Genomic DNA, 26012 nt, shown 5'->3' on the forward strand with positions numbered 1-26012 from the left:
CAATGAAGTAGGCATTAAACTCTGATCTGTAACATCCAGCCCTGCTGTTCTAAAGTTCTGATACTTTTCACAAGGATGCTGTAGGCTTCTAAAGAAAGGTCTAGCAAATAGCCCCTGTTCACTCCCCCTGCTTGCCTGAGGAAAGCTGGATTCTCCTCTGGGGACTGGCTGTTTCTCCCTCCCACCTGGGTTTCCCTACATTCACCCTGGAGTAGAGAGTATACATGACAAGCCCAAGTGATGAAAAACTCTAGCCAGCTGGCGCATTTCAGGGGGTCCATGGAGTCTAGATAGTATTATTTTAATTTTTAACAGACTGAACCCCTTTGATCCCTTCCGGGGCAGGCTAAAGGCTCAGGTTTGTTCGGTGAAAATTATAGACACAAATCCTCAGAGACAGCTGCATGTGCAGGGTTGGCCCAGGACTGAGGGGGTTCCCGGGACGTGGGACTTCGGTGCTATAACCGGCATGGTCCCAGGGCAAGGGGGACAGCCGGTCACCTGAGTGGCGGGGATTGCTGCCACATGTGCTGCAGACCCAGAGGAGGTGCTGGGTGAGCGTGGTCCCTCGTGGAAGACCAGTCTCGAGAGAAGATTCCGCTCGTAGGAACAGTTGGCTGATGGACTGGTTACACTGACAATGTGCTCAATGAACATGAAATGCAAGCTGTCATTTTCAGGGCCGGAGTCCCTCTGTCATACTGCGTTGTCCCCAGGGAGGGTCACACAGCAGGATGGGAGTGAGGCTGGGAGACTGGTACAGAGTGGAGACCCTGGGTTCTGGTCTGTGGACTGGACAGAGAAGGTTCCAGAGGCGCGGCTGTCAAAGGGACATGATACCTTTAAGGAGGATGAAGTCATCGGGGGCTGAGGCCACCTGGCTCCGCAAGGGCTGCAGCCTGCAGCCGAGAGGGAGAAACAGAAGGTGGAAAGCAGGTGGGGCGTGTGGGCTGAGCCTGGGATGTCAGCCCCGCGGCTGACAGCCGGGACCCAGCAGGAGTGGGAACAGCCAGCCTGGGTGTTGCCTGGGGTGCCCGGGAATGTGATCAAACACTCAGCAGACCTGCTGGCCATGGGCATCTGGGCACCACCGGGCCCTCCAGCTCATCCTGACCCCCAGCTGGCAGTTCTGACAGGCTCCTGCCAGGAGAAGCGTCCGGCCGTGTTGGCCAGGCCGGCGAGCATGAGCTCATCCAGCCTGAAGTCGGCCTGCCCCAGGCTGGTGCTGGTGGGTGGGGCTCTGGTGCTGAGAGCTCCAGGAGCCAGGCTGGCCGGTTCAATGGCCTTGGTTAGGTCACCCCAGCAGGAAGCCTGGGAGGTGGAAGCCACTCTGAGGATTTGAAACAGAACATCTGATGTTATCCCCCCCATAACTGCCCCTAGACTTGGGGCTTTGAGGAAGCCCTGGTCCAGGGAACCAGTACCCGTCCCAGGTCCCCTTCTCCACAACCACGAGCTACAGTTCTAGCATCATCTCCCATTTCTCCCTATTGCATAGTAACAACAATGACAATTGTAGTCATAACTAACATTTGTTCTAATTGAAGAACTAGGCTAAGCATCATTTCATTTAGTCCTCAAATAGCTGCCCTGCTGAGGTATGATTATTACATTGTCATTTTGCTGAGGAAGGAACTGAGAGTCAGAGGTTTAAATGACCTGTCCAAGGTCATCCTACCCTTCGGATGTAGAGCCAGGATGTGGACTAAGTTTCTCTATCTCCAAAACCTGCATGTTTAGCCTCCACCCTAATGTTACGCTCCAACCAAATCTCGGGATTTGGATCCAGGAGCGTACCAGGTGCAACTGGAAAGGCCTTGCACACGAATGTAATGCTCTGCTGTCTCTGTTTTGCAAATCTAACTTCTGAGTCAGGTTCCCACATTGTCGTTTTGCCCTGGGACCTCAGGTGATGCAGCCGGTTCTACCGCTGCAGACCCGCCGGCCTACTGCCCCCCAGCTCCCGCTCATGCCGGGTCTCTACCCAGACTGCCATCTGTCCCACACCTACCTGGCCCCTCACACGGTTACCTGCTCAGGAGTGTCTGCTCATCTCCCTCAGCGTGCCTCCCCATGAACTGCTGGGGATTCTGTGCCCTTGCAGAGCTCAGGTTGCTCTGTTCCAGTCTCACCGGGAGGTCAGGGCAGGATATCACTGGGTGGTCCTGGGGCAGGAGGTGGGGTGGAGTACAGGGTGAGGGTTGGACTTGAAGTTAGACAGCTGGATTCAAACCCATCTTGTAGCTGTGTGGCCTTGGAAAGTTACTTAATCCCTCTGGGAAACAGTTTCCTCATCTGCCAAATGAAGGTGGTAACAGTTCTTATCTTGCAGGGATTGTCATGATTAAAAATGGTGACAAATCAGTAAAACACTAAGCACTATGCCTGAAGCAAAAACATTGTAGTTTTCTGGTTCAGTTTGGAGTCTGTTTCATCTATGAATTTTCTCCAGTTCTTCATGTAATAGGTGCAGAGGATGGATAGATGCCAAATTGCTTTGCAAGTGTCACAATGTCACACGTGTGGAGAAGTCAGACATGATTTTACAGATGAAGAAACTGAGGCCTAGTGAGATTTGCTGGCCGATTCAGGACCCCATGCCCGCCCGCCTTCCCTCCCTCAGTACGTGGGTCCTGCTGGGTCATTTTAGGGCCAGCAGGGCAGCGGTCCTCAGGGACAGAGGTCTGCTTCCTGCTGCCTGAATTCCGGAGGCAGCCCTGGCAGCCCGACCAGTCCTGTATCCCTCGGCAGCCACATTCCAGACATTCTGCCCTGGCTAGAAAGAGGATGGCCCTGAGGGAGGAAACCCCAGAACCTCTGCCTAGACAAGGGCCACAGGGAGAGAGGCCAGGGTCTCCTGGGAGCAGGGATTGCTGGCCTCTCTGGATTCCTCAGCGCCTCAAGCTAAGGCCAGGCCTCGGGCTCAGGGAAGGTTGCTCAGGGAAAAAAGACTAGTGGTTCAGTAACTGTCTAACTTCAGACTTAGTAAGGATCCTCTGGTGGGAGGGGGAAGGGGGTGTTAAAAATGCACATTCTAGGCCCCACCCCCCATCATGGAGGGGCCCAGGACTGCATTTTTAAATGAGCCTCCAAGAGGGTGCAAAACCAGGCTTGGGAGCCACTGATTCAATCCATTGTATAGATGATAGATACGGACGCTGAAGTCAAGAGAGGGAAGGGTTTGCTCACCGTCACCCTGCAACAAAGCCGTCCTAAGGGAGCCACAGCGGGAAACAGGACGGGCTCGGAGGCAAACTCCACAAAGGCAGGGGAGTCCAGGAAGGGAAAAGGGCTGAAAACAAAGCAGCTCAAAGAAGTCTAGAAAGACAGGCAATATTTGCCCGTTCTTCCCCCCACCCCCACCCCCTAACCCCACCCCCCACCGTCCTTGAGCCTCCTCCTCTCACAGAGGCTGCTGACTGGCCTAGCGCAACGATACATGGAGCCCCAGCCTCTCACACTCTGGCTCTGGACAGCCCTCCTCCTTCTCCGCTCTCCTAGTGGACCTCCTTTTTGTGTCACTGTGTACAACATCCTGGGCTCTAGTCCCAACTCAGTCACTACCCTGCTGTGTGACCTTAGGCAAGTTCCTTACCCTCTCTGACTCTCAAATTACTCATCTGTACAATGGTGGACTTGACGAGCTTTTCTCAAAGTGCAGTTCATGGATCAGCTCCACAGAAGCCCCCCAAAACTTTGCTAAAATCAAGATTTTCAAACTTCCAACCAGATAAAATGGGTGAACATTCTGGAGAAATATTTTTATTTAAATGTTGTATTTACACAAATAATGCATGATACATTTTCCTTATTAAATAATAAAACATTATATTTAAGGCTAAAACCTTATTTGCCGCCACCACCAATACCTTCCCCAAAGGCAACCAATATAATCATTTAGGTGTGTAACCTTTCTAGATATTTATATTCATACATAAACACACCAGTAGGAAATATATAGCATTTGGGGTTTTTGTTTGTTTGGTGGGTGGTGGTTGTTAAAAAGTATCTTTCGTGTCATTCTGCAAATTTTCACTCAACAGTGTGTCTCAGGGTTTTTTCATGGAGTCCACTCTATGCTTCCAGTTCCCTGGGTCACTCTGGGGCCCACTCACGTTTGAAGACTTCTGACATCATATGTTATGGGTCTGATTTTAACACAGGGTAGGGGCAGGGCCAGCAGGATATTTCCCAGCGAGGAGGGCCTAATTGGAGCGTCCTTGGCACTGGGAGCTGGACTCTACTGCTCAGCTATTCCCTATCAAGCGTGTGGTCTTCTGGGATCCAGCCAGGGGCCCCACTTCCCTTCCCTTAGAACTCTCAGGGCCATTCCCTCCCTCTCCTGCCAGGCCCTGGTCACCCTGATGTCATCTGTGCAGGCGAGGCTGACTCAGGCTCTTCCTACACCCAGAGACGAGAGCTCCCCTTGGCTCTTGCTGGGGCCTGACTGGTTTGACTTGGTGAGGCAGCCTGTAGTTTCCCAGTCCCTCTTCTCTTGGGGAACTTGAAGCGCACACCACCTGGCTCCGTGGGGAGCTCAGGAGCTGTCTGGGTCCAGAGCACTGACGTTCTCTTCACTGTCCTCAAGGCTCTGCCACAGCTGTGGGACCTCGAGCAAGCCCTTCTCAGGGCTTCCTTCTCCTAGCTGTAAAGCAAGGTTGTACACATTAATTCTGTGTTTCTCCGAAAATAAGCCCTAGCCAGACAATCAGCTCTAATGCATCTTTTGGAGCAAAAATTAATATAAGACCCAGTATTATATTATATTATATTATATTATATTATATTATATTATATTATATTATATTATATTATATTATATTATATTATATTATATTATACCGGGTCTTATATACGACCCAGTCTTATATAAGACTCAGTCTGATATTTTATTATATAAGACCCGGTCTTTTGTTTGTTTGTTTGTTGTTTTTCACGTCAGACGGGTAATGTGCCGATGTCGTAACAAGGTTTGTGGGAGGCACATCTCACACAAGAGCGTGAACACCCAATCATCACACTTATGAACTACAAAAGGAAGACCCGGTCTTATATTATAGTAAAATAAGACCGGGTCTTATATTAATTTTTGCTCCAAAGACGCATTAGAGCTGATTGTCTGGCTAGGTCTTATTTTCAGGGAAACACAGTTTCTATGCTTGGAAAGAGCATCTAGTGAGCAAATCTATGCAAGATTTATTGAATTAATAAAAGTTGAAAAGTCTGTTCCAACTCTCAAGGGCTGCGAATTCAAGTCAACCCGTGGGAACAAAATGCTTCCTACCACGTGCATGGCCCTAGACTGGGAACTGAGGGCAATGGAACCCTAGAAAAGACAGAGTCCTTGCCTTTGAATTGCAAACAGCCTCGCTGGGGGGTCTAGTCACTCGTTCAATCAATATTCCCCTGGAGTCCAGAACAGAGCAGAAATGGAACCAGGTCAAGGCCATCAAGAGAGGATGAGGGCTCATTCCCGAGTGATTAGGGAAGAGTGTGAGTAAGGAGAGAGGCAAGTGGAGATCGGGGTCACACAGACTAAGGGTCCTGCAAAGAGGTCAGAGGAGAAAGCATCAGTAGAAGATGAGGTCTCTAGAGAGTGGAAGCAGGAGCTACACGGGAGAGCACGTGATACATGGCAGGCTCTGAATAAATGTTTGCTACATTGAATAGACAGATTGTTATAGAGACCAAATCATGATGAGTATGTGTTAAACAGATAACAGACAGAAATAAATGTATGAAAGTAAGTTAGCAATGCATGGATGGACACACGGATGGGTAGATGGTTGGATGATGGACGGATGGATAGGCAAGCAGGGAGACAGACAGATGGTCTTGGTCCAGGATCATTGGATTTCAGGTCAGATGTCCCAGTTTGGTTTGGGGCCCTTTGGCTTGCTGACTCTTACTGGCCATGTAACCATCAGGCTTTCGTGCTGAAAACAGGGATGATCAGTGTAGCCGGCCCCCTGCCCCAGGCAATCGTGAGAATTGCCTGAAATAGATGAGCGAGAGCGCTGCATAAAGTTGTCAGAGGACAGTGGTTATAAGAAAATCTACAGGACTCCTCTGTTCTAGATACACAGTAATAGGACCATGCAGGAGGTTCCGAACCGGTACATAAGAGCGACTGGTAGAGGAGTGGATGTAGGTGCTGGGCTTCATATTACACAATAGTAGGTCCTACCTCATCAAGTCCCGGCTGAGCAAACTGAGGGCCTGATGTGTGGGGGCTGCCTGAGGTCGCTGTCTGGCTTACTCACTTTTGTCTCCCCATCCAAAGCATGCCACTCTCTCCTCCCTGACACAGCACCTTCTGCTGTGGTGCTCAGCTCTGCTTCCCTCTTCAGACTCGCCTTGCTATCTCAGGCTCAGGGGCAATATCCAGAGCCCACAGATAGCAGACTCACTTGGATGGCCCCTGAGAAATGCAGATTCTGGGGTCTCACTTCTGTCCTCTAAATCAGAGTTCTTGGATGTGCCCAGGTTGAGGATACCCAGCTCGGTGCCATGCCCCCAGTGACTGTGCAATCAATATCTTCATTTTGCAGCTGTTGTTTGCCCAGGTTCACTGGTTGGGGTCCAGCACAGTTGAGACTCGAACCCGGCTCTCCTGCTGCCTGTTCCAGGGCCCCTGCCGGAGCCTCCTGCCCAGGGGCAAGGAAGTGGCCCCAAGGACCTCTCCATGGCCCTCGGCTTGGAGATTTCAGACTCCTCAGCAGATCCCAGACACGAGCCCCTCCAATTGCCTGAGGATTTCCAGCTAAGCCCTCCAGCTTTCACCAGGCTGCTACTGGGATCCTTGAAAACCCAGGGATAAGGGACGCAGATAAGTGGTTCTTGTTTCTCCTCCCTTCTGGCTGCTGCCCAGATGGAGGCCACCCTAACGCCTAAGCTGACGTCCCAGGCATGGAGCCATGCGGGCCGTGCAGGAGAAGCAGCACCGCTCAGCACCCACAGAGCCCCGGGGCTGCTGAGAGCACTTGGGCTCCGCCCTGGCTGCTCCTTGGAAGCACCTGTGCAGCTTTACCGCTCAGTGCCTGACACAAAGGTCTAAAGACGAATTTGTATTTCAGTGTGAAATCATCATGGGGAGATGTGAGCACACACACGAAAAGATGCTAATTCTCAGTTTTTCATTTTGCTATGGAAGAAAATGAGGTTAACCGGAGAGGGTGAGCAACTTGCCCAAGGTCCCAGGGCAAGGTCGCGCAAGTAGTGACAGAAGTGGAACTAGAATCCTTTCCCAGCTTCCACTTCTTTGCGTTTTACGCTTCCATCCGGTCCTTCACTCACTCAGTCAGCAAACACTGTGGAGCCCCTGGCAGAGGCCAAGCACTGCTCTGGGTGACGGGAGTGCAGTGGAGAGCAAGACCCAGCCCCTGCCTTCCAGAACTTCCATTGGGGGGAGGAGGCAGAACAGAAACATCAGCAGGTCAATCAATTGGATGATTTGAGCAAGCTGTGTTCTCTAGAGAAAATAAAGCCGAGAGAGGGCCAGAGTCGCTGGGAACTGCTCCAGTAGGGTGGTCAGGGAAGGCCGCGCTGACCAGGTGACCCCGTGAGGGGACCCTGAGTGAGAAGGAGCCAGCCACGCAGACCCGAGAAGAAACATTCCGGGCGGAAGGAAGAGCAGCTGCCGGGCCGTGTTCTTTGCTCCGTCCAAGCCCCAACCCCTTCCTCCACTCTGCACCGAGAGAACGCCAGACGGGAAGATACCTTGAGGTATTTATCTTCTTGGTTTTGTTCTGGTTTTTGCTTGGTTCGTGGCTGTTTGCGGTACTGGACGGAAGCTGCACGAGAGGGGGCGCTGTGCGGGTCTTGTTCACCACGTCACCCCCATTGCCCCACAGGGCGTGTTGGCGCGGATTGAGGGGGAAAGCGGTAGGGGAGGAAATTCTGGTGAAGATGTGGAAAGTATGAGCATTTATCTCTAAATACTCAACTGACAGTAAATGAGACTGCGAGATGCCAGTTGGTTACCAAAAAGTTAACAAAGCCTCCTTCTCCCCCGCCATAATTGCTCCACTTAATTCATTAAAGGATTATCCCCAGACTGGGGGAGGGGCAGGAGCCCAACCTGGGAGTTCTGGCAGCAGTACAACCTCCTCTGAGGCAACGGGAGACCTGGGGACCCCAACTGTGGCAGCAACAGTCAGGTCAGGAGTCCGAGAACCAGGGTTCTAGGCCTCTGTGCCCCTGAGTGGCTGGGTGACCTTGGCCGGGTATCCTCCCCTCTCTCCGCCTCAGTTCTCTCTGTGCAGTGAATGAGGATGGGCCAAAGACTGGTTTCAAATTATGCTTCCAGGAGCCCTGCAGTCTCAAAGAGGGGTTCTTAGGGGCTGCTTTGGGGGAAGGGGCAGCAGAAGGTACACAAGACAGATAGAAGTGAGACCCCACTCTTTTCAACCAGAATGGCCCTGCTGGGAGCTGTTTCACACTCTGGATTTCTTCAGAAGCAGGTGATAATGAAAAGAAACGCTGAGCCCTCACGGATTGTTGGGTGGATTACACGTGGTGATGCACGCAAAGTGCTCAGTGCAATAACCCCGAGTAGTACTTGTATCTCGATTTTACAGTTGAGGACACCGAGGCTCTGAGCTATTAAATAACTGATCTAGGCTCTGAGCTGGGATGCTTGCAGTCAGGTCCCTGAATCGTCACTTGTAACCCTCCTTTGCTTAAGAGTACAGGTGTTTTGTATTAACCTGACAGGCTCTTGCAGGCGCCGTTACTTCCTAACACTGGAGCCCAGAGTGCCTGGCGGGTTATGACGGAGATAATGCACGCACGTGAGATGCTTAACATAGTACTGGGCTTATGGTAAAAGCTCAATAGTCATTAGCCGTTATTATGATTATTAGTATTTTAATTTCATGTGAAGACTGATTCCACTCCTAAAATGTGTTTGGAAAGGACTGGAGTAGCTGATCCCTAAAAATTTTCTAGCCCTAGCTGTCAGTCTCCTTCTCATCAGGAGGGATGATGGGTGGGCAGCTCCCTGCTGCCTTGGAGGGGATGCTGGCCCGTTAAGAAGCGTTCGCTAGTTTTCACAAAGTGAGAAAAAGAAGTACAAGCCAGTGGGACTTTTCATAAAGGTCCCTTTGTTTCATGTAAAGGACTGTCCTCGAATCAGAGATGACAACCTACCTAACAGTAAAGATGCCTGGTGATTTTTCAGCACTCACTACATCCCGACACCTTACACAGATGTTCTTGGTGGGTCCTCACAACATCCCCAGGTAGTTTAGGAAACTGAGGCTCAGCGCAGTCCACTGCTTTGTCTGAGGTCCCACAGCTGGAAAGCAGCAGAGCCGGGACTCACGGTGAAGACCTTGGGACAATACAACTCTGCACTCTTAACCAATATGCTGTCTGTCCTAGGGCCCACTTCTATGTTTCATAGCTTTATTGAGATAGAATTGACATAATGTTAAGTTCACCCGTTTAAAGTATAGAAGTCAATGGCTTTCCGTTCATGTACAGAGTTGGGCAACAGTTGCCAAAATCTAATTATAGAACATTTTCACCATGCCAAGAAGAAACCTCATCACCCATGAGCAGTCACTCCCCAACGCCCATCACTTACCTCCAGCCCCTACCAACCATGAATCTACTTTCTGTCTCTGTAGATTAGCCTATTCCGGACGTTTCAAATAAATGGAATCATACTATATGTACTCTTTTGTTACTGGCTTCTTTCACTGAGCATAATATTTTTTGAGCTTCATCCATATGGTAGCATGTATCAGTATTTCACTCCTTTCTATAGCTAAATAAAATTCCATTGTGTGGGTATACCCCACTTTGTTTATCCATTCCTCAGTTGCTGGACATTTGGGCTTTTTCTATTTTTTCAGCTCTTAGGAATAATGCTGCTATGAATATTTGTGTATGAGGGTGTTTTTTTGTTTTTTTGTGGATATGTGTTTTTATTTCTTTTGTGTAGATACATAAGAGTAGAACGGCTGGGTCATATGGTAAAACTCTATCCTTAACATTTTGAAGAATTGCCAAACTGTCTCCCAAAGCAGCCAATTTACAATCTCACCAGCAGTGGCTGAGGGTTCCAATTTTCTACATCCTTGCCCACACTTGTGATAATGTCTTCTTGATTATAGCCATCTTCGTAGGTGTAAAATGGTATCGCATTGTGGTTTTGATTTGCATTTCCCTAATGAGTAGTGATGTTGAGCATCTTTTCATGTGCTCGTTAACCATTTGTGTATCATCTTTGGAGAAATGTCTCTATTCAACCCTTCGCCCATTTTTTAATTGGGTTGTTTATTTTTTATGTATTTTGGATACAACTTCCTTATCACATATATAATTTGCAAATATGTTTTCCCATTCTGTGGGTTGTCCTTCCATTTGGTTGATGTCATTGAAAACACAAAAGTTTTTAATTTTGAGGCTGTTCAACTTGTCAATTTTTTTTCTTTTATTGCTTGTGCTTTAGATGTTGTATCTAGGAAATCACTACCTAATCCACAGTTGCAAAGATTTAGTCCTATATTTCCTAAGAGTTTATAGGTCTTCAATTTAGATCTATGGTCTGTATTGAGCTAAGTTTTGTACATGATGAAATAGGGGTCCAAATCATCTTTTGCATCTGCATATTCAGTTTTCCCAGCACCATTTGTTAAGAAGACTCTTTTTTCCCTTTTGAATTATCTTGACACCCTTGTCAAAATCAATTGAACACAAATGTAAGAGTTTATTTCTGGACTCTCCTGTTTCTTCCATTGACCTATATGTCTATTCTTATGCTAGTACCACACTGTTTTGATTACTATAGCTTTGTAGAGAGTTTTGAAATCAAGAAGCATGAGTTCTTCAACTTTGCTCTTCTTTTTGCAAGATTGTTTTTGGCTTTTCTGGGTCCCTTGTGTTTCCATATGAATTTTAGAATTAGCTTATCAAATTCTGCCAAAAAAAAAAAATAGGTCTCACTTTTAAAAGAGTTCTTTCTCTTTGAAATAAAGTGATGGAAGACAGTAATTAAAATTTTTAAATGACCTTATTTGGAAAAAACAAGTGCTATATTGGGCCCCCAAAATTGTGAGAAATTTTATCACTCTGTGAAATCCAAAAGTGACTTAGAAAGTCCTGGCAAGTACAGATGTTGAGGTAGGGCAGCGAGTATACACTGCTAGGGAGGAAGAGAAAGATGGAACACAATGATGGTGCATCGAGGGGGGTAGTGAGGGGCCCCCAGGCCCATGTTGTAACAGATATATCTTGGAATATCTGAAGGACTGAGAGATAGGATATGAAGACCCTATTTGCATAAAAGGCCCAAGAGACTCCTCGGAAAAAAGTCACCCTCAGCAAGGGGACCCAGATCTTGTCCCCAAGAGAGGCACCACTGCCAAGGTGAGGGAAAGGAGTGATTTGGGGTACAGCCCACTGTCTGATGTTCAGGTGTAGCTAATATTGACTGAGTACTTACTTACCCTGAGCTAAGCGCTTTACATGTGGTATCTCATGTAATGCTCGCTACAATCTTGTGAGTTCACATCGTAACTGCTTGTTTAACTGCCTAATATGACACTGTCCAAAAGAAAAGTCATGTGAGGCACATGTGTGATTTTAAGTTTGCAGGAGCCACATTATAAAAATAAAAAGACGCAGGTGAGATTCCTTCTGGTAATATATTTTTATTGAATTCAATATATCCCAAATGTTATCATTTCCAACATATAATCAATACTTAAACATTTATTAGTGAGATATGTTTCATTCTTTTTTTCTAACACTTTACAATCCAATGTGTTTTTATATATATTTAGCACATCTTGACTCAACTGCTAAATTTTCGTCATCAATATTTGATCAGCATATGGATTTCACAAAATTTGCAAAAGTAGCTCCATTCCCTGAGTTATTTCAGGCATACTTAAAAGTGAACCACGTACTGTTTTTAAATTTAAATTCAAATAAAAATTAAATAAAATTCAAAACGGAGATCCTCAGTCACCGTAGCCAGGTTGCAAATGCTCGATTGCCATGGGGGTTTCATGGCTATCAGGTGGGACGCGTAGGCCAACACTTCCATCACCTCCTGTATCATGACAGCAGTGACGAAGGCAGCTTGTCAACCCCTGCATCCCTTACATTGTGTGGACACATAGTAGGTATTCAATAAACATCTATTGAATAACGCATGAATGGACAAACCGATGAGCGAGTTGAGCTAATGAACAAATGAAATAACTAGTAAACAAACAAGTAAACTAACTAGGTCAAATGCCTACAGCTAGTTCAGGGAGGGAATTCAAAGCCAGGTCTGACTCATTCCAAAATTGTTGGCTGCAAGAAACATATGGGGGTATAGGAAAGGAAGACGGAAGCCTGGGCCATTGAGCCAGCGACCATCAGGGTGTCCGCAATGCCCTGCCAGGGCTCCACACGCCCCCTTTCGCCCACCTCCCCTCCCTGACCTGCTGTGCCACTTTCCCCCTGGCCAAGCTGCGGGGGTGTTCCAGGAGCCTAGTGGACAAAAGGCTGGTAGGGGCAAGTGACACCACGGACACGGGGACAGCCAGCCATACCACACACAAGGATAAAACCCCGGCACAGGAAATGGGCACCGGCTCTCCAGACAGAGCCCTAGTTGTCTTGAAATCTGCAAGACTGACCTCATATCTGGTCACAAGTCCTGGGGCTGGCCCAAAATTGGAACGAGAAGCCAAGGGGAGACTCCAGTTTCAGTCACAGGACTTCAGAGCTGGAAAGAGTTGGAGAGATCACCTCGTCCAAAACATGCATTTCGTAGTTCCAGAGACAGAGGTCCAGGAAAGGCAACCATGCGTGGTTGCACAGTGGTCTCTTTCAAAGGAATGGCCACATCTTAAGGTTCCTATGGCTGATGATTCCCCTACTTCCTTTCTCTAAAACGATTCCCAGTCCACAGTGTCTTCCGGCCTTGCAGTCCTTCTGCTATTCCCATAATGCTGGATTCCAGTGTTTTTCGAGGAGTGGCCACAATGCCAGAACTTTCAGCTTGTTCTGCTTTGAGCTTTTGCTCACCATTCTCTCTGTCTGAAATGCCTTTCTTCCCTTGCTGTGTTCTACTTTGCAGCCTGTCTAGATAATACCCACCCTTTAAGACGGGGCTCAAATGTCAGTGTTTCAGTGAAGTTTCCTCCTAGCCCCCTGAACTTGTGCAGCTATCTCCTCCTTCCCCTATTCCATGGGGCTGTCCGTGGGCTATTGAACAATGAAGAGAAAGAAGTGGCTTCAGGGGACCGTGGGAGACCTCCGTGGCTGATTCCCAAGGTTGCGAGGAAGTTGTGGAAAATGATTGGCGAGAATGGTTGGGGCTGGATGGGAGAATCAGGCAGGTTGTAAACAGTTGGTAAGTGTGGATGTGGGCACCCTGCTGTATCTGCCTGGAGGAAAAGTCAGGCGATCTGGTCCTGTAACAGGAACATTTCTCTGGGGGCCTCACTTGAGCCCGTTTTCACACCAAAAAAATGGAAAACAGCATCTTGAAGACATCCCTGGCCTCCCCGAGCTTCAACTCTATAGAGGAGACTCGCTTATTCATTCCTTCCTTTCACAAGTGCTAACCGAGAATTTTACCATGTGCCTGGCGCTGTCTTAGGCACTGAGGATAAAAGCAGGTTTGTGAGAGAGTGTGAGTGAGTGTTTGCAGAGGGGAAAGGATAGACACTTAGCTATTAATTCTTTCAATGTACTAAGCACTGTTCTGAATGCCGGGGATACAACTATGGATAAGACAAGTATGTTCCTGCCTCGGGAAGTTCCTGTTCTGGTGAGAGAAGACAGATATTGAATAAGTCATGACAAGTCTGACAAGTGCGATGCATTTTATGAAAGGAGAGTAAGGAATATGCAGCAGGGGAGCCTGTCTTGACCTAGTGCTTCCATGATGAGATAATATTTCATCCACCCCTCAAAGATGAAGTACAAAGATTTCAAAGATGAAATGTGAACTGCAAAGTGCAGGGGGCTTTGGGAGCACACCAGAGGGCACTAACCTTCGACAGGGTTGAAAGGAAGGCCTCTTGGAGGAAGTGGCATCCAATGCTCACCTACGTAGATATATAATTATAGACAGGAATAGATACAAGGAACAATGAGAGCCTGTAACTGAGAATCTGAGCTTTCCTGAGGAAGTGATATTTCATTTAGGATCTGACACATAAATGGAAGTTAACTGGTGAGAAGTGAAAAAACAAGTGTTCCCAGCAAAGGAACCAGCATGTGCAAAGGCCCTGGGGTGGGAGGGAATATGGTTTTCTGAGAACCATTTTCCTCTTCAAGCGCTTTGACGAGGATCTGCAGGTCTAAACCATCAGTGAGAGAAGAGGACTGGTGCTGGGAGAGGGCAGTGTGCTTGCCGTGCTCTCTCCATGGGGCTTTCAGCACACCGAGAGACATCTCCCTCAGACCTCATCCTGCTCTAAGAGCGTCTGAAAAAACTTTACAGTTTCATTGAATTTAGCATCATTCTCCCTTCCCTGAAAGGGAGTTGAGACTCAGAGAAAGCAAAGGACTTACCAAGGTCACAGATAATCATGCTAATTAATCACGTATTTTGTTGTGTCCCAGCCACTGTGCTGAGCACGTTACCATTCAATGTGAGGTAGAGGCAGTTCCTGGTCTCCAGTGACAAATAAGAAACCTGAGGCTCACGGAAGGGATCTTGTCTGGGGTCCCACAGCTAGGAATCCCTGGAGTTTTGAAACCCAGGTAGCTGGTGATCCCAGAGCCTACACTCTTATCCAGTGGGACTTGTTGGCAGAACTTGGCCAGAACCCAGATTCTCTGATATCTGGTACCATGCTTCTGCCCTTAGAATAGGAATTCAGCTTGGCATATCCCTTTCAGACGGCTTCCACATCCTTGTGCCAGCACCGAGTGGCTTCAGTCATGTCCACCCCAGTATTGCAGGGCACCAAGCAAGAGTACAAATGAGGGGCCCCATGGCTGCGGCCCACCTGCCTTCCCTTCCTACCCCTTCCCTTCCCACAAGGAAGGTGCTTACAGCTCAGCCCAAGCTCTACTCACAACACCCTAACTCCTGCCCAGCAAACAGCACCAACTCGCTCCCCCGCACGCCCCCCTGGTGTACACAGCCTGCCCTTGGAGGAAGACACCTGGCAGAGGCCCGCTGCACAGGCCTCGGAAGCTGGCTGGGGGCCTGTGAGCAGGAAATCAAGATCTTGGGTACCCAGATTGTGATCAGGAAGTGTGGTCACAGGCTCGGGGTGAGCCATCCCCTTGGCTCCACAGACTCTTGTTCCCAGGGGGAGAATGCAGCAGGAGGAGGGGCAGAGTGGGGCCCAGTAGCTCCAGTGTGAGGGGGAGCCTAACTGCAGACCATCCTGGGGGTACTGCTAGGTCCCCCTCTCTGCCCCCATCAGCCAGCTTTCCTGCAGGACTGATTGGTACATATTCCTTGGGCCCCTGCAAGACACACCCACTGCTCTTCCTGGTCCTTTACCTCATAGTGACCCCCCCACTCCCACGATAATAACCCATTCCCACCTTAGGTCATGCCCCAACTTGTGCAAACCACAGGCCTCTGCATTGTGCTAAGGCAGGATGAGTCAGGGCAGAACTCAGGGCGCTGTGCCCTGGGAAGCAGCGCTGAGCAGGCGCTGAGCAGGAAAGAGGAAGTTCTGCAGCCAGGAGCCGAGTGAATCAGGCAAGAGTGACTCCTGGCCTGGGTTCTGGCCTCTACTCAGCCAATACCTGCAGCAGGAAGGGGTGTGGGGGAGGGACCCAGGCACCCCGGTCTGGGGTCAGGCGGCCTTAAAAAAGTCTCTTATTGAAAGAGAGTAGTGGATGTCATCTCCATGTTGCTGAGACGGCAGTTTGCTTATGGGGAAGAATGTAAGAAGGCCGAGTGCGTGTGTGTTCATGTGTGTACATGTATGCATGTTTGTGTGTGTGTGTCCGGTATGGACACATGTCTATACATACGTCTGTGTGTTTGCGTCTGTATGTGTGTGTGCAGTGTCTGTGTGACTGTGTAGGTCGCTCTGCCTAGGCCTGGGTGGGGGTTGGTACGAACATCTTTGCCACTGTGTCTAAGTGCAGAAAGCAAGGGGCCCCCCAAGCTTGGCCCCAGGCAGATGAGTCCAGAACCTGTCATGTCAACCCCTACCTCTGACTAGCAGTCCCTTGAGGACAGTCCCACTTCCGATTTTTCTCACTGTTGTGAGGACATAGTAGATACTCAATTAGTATCTGTTGAATTACTATCTCAGAGAGGCTTCTGGGAAGCTCCAGAAGTCCCAAATAGGCGGCCTGGAGTGGGAGAGGAACTGCGGCCTGGTTGACCTCATTCCTAGCTCAGTTACCTCTCTAACCCTCAGACTTTTGCTTGGTGTCCCCTCCGCCCTGGTCTAAAGTCAGGGAACAAAGCTTGAGCTGTGCCGTAACTTGCTATGTCACCTGAGTAAGTCCCTTCCTCTTTCTGGGCCGCCGTTTTCCTATCTGTTAAAAGAGCAGGTTGGATTTCCGGACATCAAAGGCCACATCCAGTCTCAGCATAATGGTTTTCACCTTCTTCAGGTCCTTTGTTCAGTGGCCTCTGCTCATCTACACATTGGATCGATTTCAATTTCTTCTCTCAGATCCTTCTTCCTGCTCCTTGTGAAACTTTCCCTGATCCCGGCTCAGGCAGTAAGCAGAGGTCCTGACCAAGTTTTCACGCTGTTTCTGCGTTCCCCGCTGTGAGTGCCCCTGGGTCAGCCCCAGGCTTTGTAATTAAGATCACCTTTGCTAGAAACACACTGGTTGACATTTATAGGCTTGAGAAGGGAACTTCCTGAGAAAATGGTGATGAAAAATTCAGTCCTCTAACACCTTGGCCTCTGGGGCTTTGCTGGAGGAAGCATTCTGTGAGCTCATTTTTCCAGAGAGCTGGGTTGCAGAGCAGGGAGGGCAGACATATTGCTGATTAACATGCTAAATACTTTCTTTTTTTTTTTAGGTATTTCAGGTAAGAACCTTCCCTAGATATACTACATGCTTCCCTGCCTTCTCAAACAAGGCTAAGCATGATTTCATCTTCACTTGATGACTCAGGGCCATTATAAAGCATTCATGATTGAACTGAGTTTTAATACAGTGGTGTCCTCAAGGGCTGTGAAGATGTGTTAGACTATTTGTCCCTACCCTGAAAGAGCCAGGCTTTTCTTTTTCATGTTTTATATTTGCTCATTGACGGTGTCAGCTGTCACTTATTTCAGGGGCCCTTCTCTCGCTATTCTTATAACAGGGAATCTGTTAACTACACGTCCACATTGTGTAGAAGATGAATGTGTCATCTGGGCAGGGGGCTCTCCTCAGAGTGAAAGACATGGCAGAATCCACCATGGCTACTTCGAAGTCTTTCTGTTCCGCGTTTATTAGCCATGTGACCCTAAACCAGATTTTTCCACGGCTCTGTTTCCTGAGCTATACCATGGGACTAAGAATAGTATCAGTCTCACAAAGTTACTGCAACTAAACATAAGGTTATATGCACCTAAAGCACTTAACACTGCCTGGCCATAGTAACTCCTCAATAAATGTCGACTATTTGATTCTTAACTACTCTTCTTGTCTGAGTCTTGGATCAATGGCATTGCCCGAGAGCTACTTGAGTTCTGCATGAGTGAAATGATTCATTCCTAAAGAATGCTTTGAGATGCAAATAACAAAAAACCCAAGGAAAGGTGACCTAAACAGATAGGTGTTTGTTTCAGGATGTTACAGGGGTGATGGCGGTTGGCATTCAGTGGCTCAGCAAAGTCAGGACTGGTGTCACTGCCGTTCTTTGGGCCTCTGCCTCATGGCCACAATTGTCTGCTGCAGTTCATAGTTATCCCATCCTCTTTCAAGGCAGGAAGAAGGAGACAGAGGGATGCTGGCTATGTTTCCCTTCCCGAAAGATTTCTCCTTGTTTCATGGTCTAGAATTGGGTCACATGGCTACCATCAGTGCAAGGGACCCTGGAAAACAAGAAACATTATCATTAGGCCAATCACCACACCTCCCCTGGGACTTGCTACACCATCTCTCCCTGCGCCCCCCCATCCAGGGTTTGGTGAGTGAGGACAAAGGGGAAATGCATCTTGGGTCAGCAGCCAACATTGTTTATCCCAGTAACTATTTAGCATGCTTTTTCCCCCTTTTTTTGGTCTTAATTTGGAAATTTTGATTGCATATGATGGAAACCCAAATCAGGCTGGCTTCGGCAAAAATAAAGAATTGAATAGGTAGAGGAATTGATAGGAAAAACAAGGAAAGGAAATGTTTTAAAAAATGAATGGACTTGTATTCCTGAGAAGTTCAAGAATAGTTTGGCCTTAGGTAAGTCTGGGGCCAAATCTGCAAACAACATTGGCTGAAGACTGCCCTTCACTTTTTGTCTGTTTTCCTGTATGTTTGCTAAATAATCAGGTCGATTCTCCCCACCTTAGGGTTCCTGGGAGCTCCAGGCTCTCATTCTCTCAGGCTTTTGTCCAGCAGAAAAGCAAGTAAGTTATTTCTCCCTATGACTACAAGCAAAAGTTCCAGGATGAATGCTGGTTGGCTGTGATTGGGTAACAGGCCCACCCCTGAGCCAATCACGGTGACCATAGGGAATTCAGGGCTCTGATTGGCAAGGCTGGGTCTCAGACCCAACACTGGAGCATAGGTTGGATTAGCAGCCCCCAAACTACTGGTTAAAATTGAAGATTAGAGTGGACTGGATCCCTCACGAAAATCATGGACAGAGGAAGGGAGAATGGATACAGAGAAGGCACAGAGCTTTGCAATTTTAAACACAGGCCTATAAATTAGGAAAAGCAGGGATTCTGGCCCCATTTTCTACTGGGCAGAGCTGTCTTAGGTAAAATGATGTGCCCAGAGCCATTTAGTTCACAGGTGGCTAAGATGAATCCCAGTGTATCTGGGCTCTGGGTGTTTCCTTTATACCGCATCCTGAGCTGACTGACAACTGGTCAACCTGGGGATTGTCCAGGAGCCAGGGAGCCGTGGGACAACTAGCCAGAGGGACCACAGGTTCCACAGAGCCCTTTATAAAGCTCCTTTACCTCCATTGTCTTCTTAGGGCTTCACAGCACCCTGGGAGGAGGGCAGGCCCAGAAATAGGTCCATTGCACTGAAAGAAAAGAGGAGGAAGCAGAGGGAGAGAACCAACTAGCTGAGAAAGATGGGGAATCTCCCAAGGCGGAGGAGTGATGGCAACACTGTCATTTCTCCAGCACCTACTTTGGGCCTGGCCCTGTGTCATCTCGATCATCTCAACAATAACGTGAAGAAGGTACTATTAGCACGCCCATTTCACAGATGGCTAGCTCAGGTGCAGAAAAGTTAAACAACTTGCCCAGGGCCACACAGCTAATAAAAAGAAAAGCTGGAGCTCAAGGCAGGTCTGTTTAAAAAAAAAAACTGGGCCCTACACAAAGGTGCCTCCATCCAAGTTGGGTTCTTGGTAAAAAACAGACCTGCCAACTGTAATCTGAGGATCGGAGAGGTCGACATTTGGGGCGCCTGGAGCAGCTTAGTGAAGGCAGGGGTGAGTGCCAGCAAGACGCGAGTCAGCCCCAAGAAGCATCAAGAAAGACTCAGACCCTTTTTCCTGCTTCCATGACTCCTGGAATCATGCCCCCTCCTCTGATCTCCTCCTCTCCCCCCACCCCAGCATGATCCATTCGTGACAGCTTCAGCCCAAAAGACCGTCCCCGAACTGCAGAGTTCCGCCAAAGAGAAAGGATTTGGTCTGGGAATCTGGGGACCTGCATGAGTCCCCAACTCGCTAGGTGAACCTCAGAAAAGTCCCCTCTCCTGGCCTCAGTCTCCCCATCTGCATAAGGCGTTCGTTGGACTCCATTTCTAAAGCCACTTCTGGCTCCAGCTAGAATCACTGTCTCAGGTTCCGAGCTTTCTCCACCCTTTGTGGTAGCTTCAGATTTCTTGCCTGGGGGAAGAGCGAGGGCAAGTTGCTACACTTCCGCCCTCTCACAGGGCAGAGAGGCATGGCTCCCAGCCCAGCGAGGAGGCTTACCTAACCTCAGTGAGCTGAGCAAATCCCTGAGAACAGAAAGCACAGAGGACTCAAAGAGGGCGGGGATGGAGTGAGTCTATTCCTGCCTTGCTGAGCCAACTTTAACCCCTTCCAGGCCTCCCCCAGCAGCAGGAGGGCAAGCAGGCTTCCAGGGCAGGGCGTGCTTGGGCTTCTAGGAACTGCTCTGCCTCCAAAGCCAACTTTCCATAAGGGGGGCCCCCTAGGGCGCAGTGGCAGCTGGAGATGCAGCTTGTCCTTCATAGACCCAAACCCAGGGGGTCAGAGCTGGGAGGAGCCCCACCCACTCCACCATTCACAAGTCAGGAGCCTGAGGCCCACAGATCACACAGCTTTAGACTCACAGGAAAGGAGCCTGGACCAGCACAGCCACCTAGATTACTAACATTTGTTGAATGAGGGGAACCGTGGCCTTCTTCTTGATACCATATTGCCTTTCAGGATTCTTAAATCGAAGTTTCCATCCTCAAATTAGAAGCAGATTGTTGAGGCCTGTCCATAAATTCCTCACTCGAACCTGCAGTGACTAATTCTTCCAGGAGTGTGGGATCAAACCCACCGTGGCTATTAAAAATTTAATACAAAACCCCAGTGCCTTGGGGCTGTGCTTTCTTATTAGCCCTGGAACAAGGTGAAGCCTGCATAGTCACTTGGGGTGAGCCAAGAATGTGAGGGCTGGAGTGCCTTCCCTGAGAAGCTCTCGGAGGCAGCACACTTCCTCTCTGGAGGCATCCTGGGGGGACCTTCTGAAAAAGGTCCCAGCCCTAATCATAGACAAAGAGGGGGTGCCCCTCCACTGAGAGAAGTCTGGATTAATACAGACCTCCCTGCCTCCCCAAAGTACCCCTGCCCCTAACTGTTCCCCATGGAACTGACATCCAACCCTTAGTATGAAACAGATTCCTGGGTTTCTCAAAGGCCCCTGTGAATGTGTATGTGACTCACAGAGGAAAATGGGGATGGGGTCCAGGCCGCTGGTGGATTTTAAGCAATGGGCATGTGTTTGAGCTGGGAAAGCAGCCAGATTACATCAAAATTGGGAGCCTGGGCTTCTGCGGTCAGTGAGGGGGCAGAGACCAGGAAGAGGGCTCTGGGGGCGACAATGACAATGTGGCAGTACTGCCTCCCCCACTGGGATTGGTTAATCGTCGGACCCACGGGACTGTGACACAGCGTGTGGCTTGTGAGCCCAGGATGCCTTCTTGGCCCAGTTGCCCAGCCTCCCTGTGAGGTCCCTGGGGACACAGAGGCTCAAGGGACTGTTTGTAAGTGTTATGAATACACTCTGTGCCTGGCATTGTGCTAGATGCCAGGGGTAACGTGACAAAACCCACATGGCTCCTGCCCTCAAGAGCAATGACAAGTGGGAAATGCAAAGATCGCCCTGTTACCATTTCAGATGTGGCCAAATCCCAGTGCTGAGCTCGTTGGCCAACTAGCACCCTGCAGCGATCACTGAACCACGTTTATTCATCAGACATGTATTAACTGTGTCCCACATACCTCTCTCTCTCTCTCTCTCTCTCTCTCTCTCTCTCTCTCTCTCTCTCTCTCTCTCTTTCTCTCTCTCTCTGTCTCGTGAGCACATCCACTCCATCAATGAGTGTTCTTGGCTCTACCTCCAAAACATACGGCCCCAATTTGACAGCCCCACTCCCTTGACCCAGACGCCACCTTTTCTCCCCTGGTGGCTATTCTCCCTGCCTCCCCTCTTGCCTCTCTAGTCAGTTCTCTAAGGAGCAGCTAGAATGATTTGCTCTAAGGTGTAAGTCACTCTCCTCCTAAAACCCTCCATGGATGTCCCATTGTCCTTGGCATGAAAACACACTCTGTGCCACGGCCCCTGAATAGGACCTTCATCCATTATCTCCTGCCCGCTGGACATCCCCCCCCCCCCCCCCGCCCCCGCACAGGTCTTCTTTCTACTCCTGGAAGATGACTCACCGGTTCCTTTCCCCGGGCCCCTGTGATTGCTGCTCCTTCTTGGAATGTGTGTCCCAACTCATTATCATTTAGGTCTCAACTCCAAAGTCACCCACTCTAACCAAAGCCTGCCCATCGTTCACTCTCCATCACATGCCCTTATTTTTATTGTCATACCACTCAACCAGTGACTGAAATTATTTGTTTCTATGTTAATCGTCTGTCAGCCTCCTCCTTCTAGAATGTAAACCCCCCCCCCCCCAACTTGAGGGCAGGATTTCCATCTTATTTTTTCACCACTATCTACCTAGCCCATGGAACTCAGTGACCAATAGAGTCTCCAAAAATTTTTGTGACCTCATTAAATAACTAGTACAATGCTCAGACATATGTGTTGGAGAGGAATGTAGAGCTTATAATCCATTTACCCATTTATCAGCTGGGAAAATGGAGGTACAGAGAGAGACCTGGATTTGCCCAAAGTCATGCAAGCCAGTCAATCATTCATATAAGCAGATACATGGACAAGAAGAAGTAGCAATCTGAGGCTGTGAGAGGAACAGCTCTTGCAAAGGGCCTGGGGCAGGACGTGTACAGGAAAGTAGGTAGAAGATGAGTGGGACTAAAGCAAACTAAGAAGGAGAGACATGTGAGGTGAGGTGTCCAGGCAGGCAGAGGCCAGGCCATGCAGCTAGGCCTTCTCTGAACACACTGTGTGAATGGACATGCAACCCCCAGGAGCTCTCTATTCCCTTTACCCCGCAACTTCATAGCAAGTATGCATGTTGTAGTTATTTGTTTACCGATTATCTGACTAAAATGTCAGTTCCAGGAGAGCAGGAACTTTGCTTTGATCTGCTGTAATCCTAATGCTCGGAACCAGCACGCATGCCCTCCTCCACTGGAAAAAAAAAAAAAAAAAAAGAAGACAGTCAGTGAAGTAAGAAACAGGGTGGGCTGAGTGGAAGAGATTTCAGACCATAGAGAACAAAGAAGAGGAGACCCCGTGCTCCCTCCTGCCCCAACTCCCACCCCCGTGTTTCAGAGCGAAGCCTCAGTATAACTCTGGGCGTTTGGATTATTTACCTTGTTAACCACCCTCTTTGCTGACTTGATTGGTGCAAAGCCTGTGGCATGAGTAACTGCCACTTTTTAGCATGTGGTGAGCCGACAGCGGCTGTGTGATGGCAAAGTGAGTGCAGCACTTGCAGGAACCAGGCTCTGGGTCCAATCCTCACCCGGGGATGGAGCTTGGACAGGCGGTGGCTGCTGCTCTCAGCACCCTGATGTCCTGACAAACACACCCCATGGGACTTGCTCAACCCTGGGCTCTTCACTCTGGGCGTCTCCTGGGTGCCTCCTTGGTCTCCTGGATTCCTACTGTGCATACTACCCAAGTGGGCAGAGCGATTCATATCCCTGCTTCAGGAGGTGGCATTGGAGCAGAGACCTGAGGGAAATCGGGGAGTCAGCCATGCAGTTACCTGAGGGAAGAGCGTCACGCAAAGGGCATGGCAGGTGCAAAGGCCCTGAGGTGGACTTGCAGGGGTAGAGCAGCGTAGCCGGAGCAGGCGAGCCATACCTTAGAACCACTGGGGATTACACAGCTACAGGGAAAGGTCAGAGCAGGTTCCAGGTAGGGAGAACAGCATGTGCAAAGGCCTCAGGAGAGAAACAAGTGCTTTCTGTTTGTCGAAGTATTTCACCTAATCTGATCCTCAGAACAAAGCTAGACGGGTAAGACGGGTAGATTTATTTTTCCATTTGACAACTGAGGACCTGAAGCTCTAGAGTGTCTAACAGGTCAGCCAGGATCACAGAAATATCTTGATTCAGGAGCAGAGCAGAAATCTGTGATCTCACTACACCCTTTCAGGTCAGCCTGAAGCTCATGCCTTTGACTTCGTGCCAGTGTGAGTTTCCAAAACAAGACCTGCTCCCAGGCAAGCTTCTGAATGGGTTGCAAAGTTCAAAGCAGAGCCAAATGAAGCTGAGTTGCCAAGAATGCTATAGAATGCTCTGTGGTGAGTCTGTATAGAGAATTAATCCCACCACTCCTCCCACGAATATAATAATTTAACCAATATGGCTGAAACACACAGGTCTCGTCCTTTGAAGAAACCTTTATAGAAACATGGAAAGTTAGAATCACGTTGGTTTCAGATGGTAACTTAACATTTCTGGAATGAAATTCTTCTCAAATATATACTTATACGTCCTTTGGAATTCCTCCAAGAAGCTTCCTGCAGAATTTCAGATAAAGAGAACAATTCAGAAGAGAATATGAAAGATTCAATCGAGAATGCTATCCAGAAGTCCAGATTCCCCTGCCATGGACACTTCAACAGATTTCCTAAAAGGTTTCACAAACTTTCTCCAGATGTGCCATGGTTTGGCATCGTCTCCATGTCATCAACGTTCACCAAATTCCTGATGTTATCGTTATCATCATTTTCAACATTCAGTTTCTATTTGTCTCCATATCACGCGAACGTGGCTCGAGGGAGTGTCACCAAAGTTGGAGGGAATGTTCGTGAACACCTTGTGTGAAATATAGGCTGTACAGGAAACAAAACTTATTTTGCAGGAGGTGTCTGATCAAGAGAGACATGCCATAGCCCTCAGAAAGCTGTAGGAAGAGAAACCCCAGAGGGATTTAAAATTTAACTCCCACGTTGCAAGTCACAAGGGCAGACGCTGCGAATCACGGGCACTGATTTGTGGTGGGGCTGGTTCCCACCTGGATCACTCCATGTGGCATGGTGCAGGGGTCTCGTTCTTAATAGTGCCAACGATTCTGCAAGCAGTGCCCGGACCCCACCTCTGCCAGGCTGCTCCTGGAGAAGTACACTCATGTTACAACGACCGGGGAGCATTTCTGATTAGCGTTATAATACAGAGGTTCTTAAGCTTTTTGGTCTCCAGACCCCTTTATCTTATTAGAAATTGAAAACTGAGAAGAACCTTCTGAATGTTTTTTTAGCAATTAAAAACAACAATAAGCCCATCCCATAGTCACAGAAAACACTCTTATGAAAAATATTTTCAGAAGAAAAACCTAGTGAGAAGAGTGGCACTGTCTACATGTGTGCAAATCTCTGCGGGAGATACCTGGATTCTCCGAGCCCTCTCTTGTGACATCATAAGTCATGTAGCTTCTGGAAAAATCCACTGTACACTTATGAGAGAAGGAGAGTAAAAGAGGCAAGGGAGTTCTTAGTAATAATGAAAATCATTTTGACTTGCTGGACCATGTACCAGGGTCTCTGGACACCCCATGGGTCCCCAGACCACCCCAGAGGTGCAGTGATTGAAGCCAAAGTGTTGAGAACTTGGGGCAGGTCACTTAACCTCTCCTTTGCCTGTGAAACATGGATAATAATAACTGTCACCATAAGACTCTTGTGACAGTAAAATGACTTAATGTGGGTGAAGGGCCTGAAACCTAGTAAGAGCTCAGGAAATACTGGCTGTTACCATGAGCCTGCAGGAGTGGCCATGGGTTCATCTTTCCCCCCCCGTACAGAGCACAGAGCAGGCACTCAGGGAATCTCTCACAGGTAAATAATGGCACACATGAACAGTCCTCTCCTGTGGGAGGGCTCTGCAGCTCTGCCCGGGACCAAGGAAAGTCAGTTTTCTTGCCCCTGTTAAATAAGCTAACCAGATCAGAGAGCTTAGTGACTCATCAGAGTTGCTCAGCCAATCCCACTTGCAGCTGCTGTCATAGCTGAGCTCGGCCTTCCTCAGACCCCACCCTCGGCTACTTCTGAAATCACCTGAGCACACTTGCAATGGACATTCCTGCAGTATCTGATTTTGTCCCGATGTGAAATATACCCCATCTGGAGTCGGATGGGCCAACCCACGCCTGCAGAGGACCTGAGTTTAAGATACCTGAGCTCTCCCCTCTCTCTGCCATCCAGAGAGCACTTCTAGGTTAGAATTACACAGCAACTCATTCGGATGGTACAAAAGTGATTGCGGTTTAAAAGTTAAAAAGAAAAATTGTAAAAACCGCCATTATTTTTGC

At 48.7% G+C, this 26012-nt stretch overlaps 1 protein-coding gene and 1 non-coding gene across 2 annotated transcripts in view; one reads left to right on the forward strand and one right to left on the reverse strand.

Moving 5' to 3' along the window:
* The window catches only part of SLC36A1 (solute carrier family 36 member 1), a 217960-nt gene that overhangs the window by 126379 nt on the left and 65569 nt on the right, over positions 1-26012 (forward strand). The window lies entirely within an intron of this gene.
* On the reverse strand, positions 4937-5040 carry LOC141567377 (small nucleolar RNA U13). Its single transcript, XR_012489971.1, has one exon. It is a non-coding gene; the product is annotated as a small nucleolar RNA U13 (small nucleolar RNA).

The sequence above is a fragment of the Rhinolophus sinicus genome, chromosome 5, assembly GCF_057876585.1.
Source record: "Rhinolophus sinicus isolate RSI-liver-muscle chromosome 5, RSI-T2T, whole genome shotgun sequence".
In the NCBI taxonomy this organism is placed as follows: domain Eukaryota; kingdom Metazoa; phylum Chordata; class Mammalia; order Chiroptera; family Rhinolophidae; genus Rhinolophus; species Rhinolophus sinicus.